Source organism: Bos taurus, chromosome 27, assembly GCF_002263795.3.
Source record: "Bos taurus isolate L1 Dominette 01449 registration number 42190680 breed Hereford chromosome 27, ARS-UCD2.0, whole genome shotgun sequence".
NCBI lineage: Eukaryota > Metazoa > Chordata > Mammalia > Artiodactyla > Bovidae > Bos > Bos taurus.
The window spans coordinates 45,440,671-45,442,420 of NC_037354.1; the positions used below are offsets into that span (position 1 = coordinate 45,440,671).

The window sequence follows — 1,750 nt, forward strand, 5'->3', positions numbered from 1 at the left end:
AGTGTACTCTCCACCAGGTGCTGTCACTGGGAATGTTGCAAAGATAACTTGCTATCTGCTCTGATGGTCCTTGTGGTCTAGTTGAGAAACTCCACAACACACTTTCAATAAGTCAGAGGTGCCAAGGGATTCATTCTCACCTGCTTTCTGCAGAAAAAAGGAATTGCAAAAGAAGTGAATCTCATTATCTTAAACATCACTTTAAAAACCTCTAAAAAAAGTTCTCTTGTGGCTTAAGATATAAATCTCGAGACCTTGAACTAAAAACCAAGACACAAGTTCTGATAAACAGTCATTCCTACCATCCACTTAGATTCTTTTCTCTCTTAAGATTTTAAATTACATTATCTGATTTACTCCCATGAATTAGGTATAGGAAAATAGGATCCCTATCTTCAGCTAAAAAAAAAAAGCCTCAGAGAAGTTAAATCAAGTCATATACCTCTTTTTTTCATTTTTGTTTATGTTAGACATCCATATTTACACACATATTTTTGGCATTTACTAAATACTTGGGGAAACATTTATTAACTATCTACGTGTTTATCAGATAGCCAGTGAATTTATTTTTTCTATTTTTTAATTAGAATATAATTGCTTTACAGTGTTGTGTTAGTTTCTGCTTTTCAACAGTGTGAATCAGCTATAAAAATATGGGACATTTCATGAATTTGCATGTCATCCTAGTGTAAGGGCCGTTCTAATCTTCTCTGTATCATTCAAGTGTTAGTGTATGTGCTGCAAAGTGAGTGAGCACCAGCAAATTCATTGTTCATCCACTATCCATCAGTGTGTGTGTGTGTGTGGGTGTGTGTGTACTGCTTAAGGCTGGAAAGAAAACAATGAACAAAGGAGACCCTCACCCCATAACCCAAGTAAAAAAAACATTTTCCTTCATGAGGCTTGCCTCCTATAATGGAAATAAGTTTAGAAAGTCTTAAATGAATAAAATAAATGCTTAGTAGATGGTGAGAAGTTCAAAAAGGAACAACAAAGGAGGGGAAGGGGAAAGGAAGTGTCAGATGCAATTTTAGCCAGGGAAGGACTGATGAGAAAATAATAGGTGAACAGACAGCTGAGGAGGTGGGGAGTGTGCCATGTGGGTTACCAGGGGCAAAGCTCTCCATGAGAGCTCATGCTGGCCTGTCCAAGGGGCAGCAATGAGGCTAGTAGGCAGAGTCAAATAAGCAAGGGGGTGAGTAGTAAGAAAAAGGGTTACAAATGGAAAAAGATAGAAAGATCATGGAAAACCTGGCTTTACTCTGTCACTGTAACAATGATGGCTTTCATTCAAAGTAGGATGGAAAACCGCGAAAGGTTGCTGAGGCTGGAAAGACATAATCTCACCTATATTTTAATAGAATCACTGGCTGTTTTGCTGCAGAGAGATCACAGAGAACTAAGGGAAGAATCATGAGAGTAAGATGGTCTTGGAACAACCCGAGTGAAGAGCCCAGGATTAACCCAGAACAGTAATAGTGAAGGTGCTGAGGATGGCCAGCTTCTGGATGTATTGAGAAGGTGGAGCTGACAGATGTTCTGATGGACAGGTGTGGGGGAAAAAAAAGGAAAGTCTGAGATGCCCAGAACACCTGTAGTCAGGAAGAATGGATTGTCATTTACTGAAAGGAGGAGAGACACTGGGATAGAATCCTCAAACTTAGCTCCTTGAGGACTACAGACTACAGGCCATGCCTAGTTCCATGTAATTGTAATCTAAACCTATGATTTACAGTTCCACTTTTCTGAA

At 39.2% G+C, this 1,750-nt stretch overlaps 1 non-coding gene across 1 annotated transcript; it reads right to left on the bottom strand.

Moving 5' to 3' along the window:
* Positions 1-647: 647 nt before the first annotated feature.
* On the bottom strand, positions 648-757 carry LOC112444661 (U6 spliceosomal RNA). The gene has a single exon (XR_003033030.1). It is a non-coding gene; the product is annotated as a U6 spliceosomal RNA (small nuclear RNA).
* Between the last annotated feature and the right edge of the window lie 993 nt (positions 758-1,750).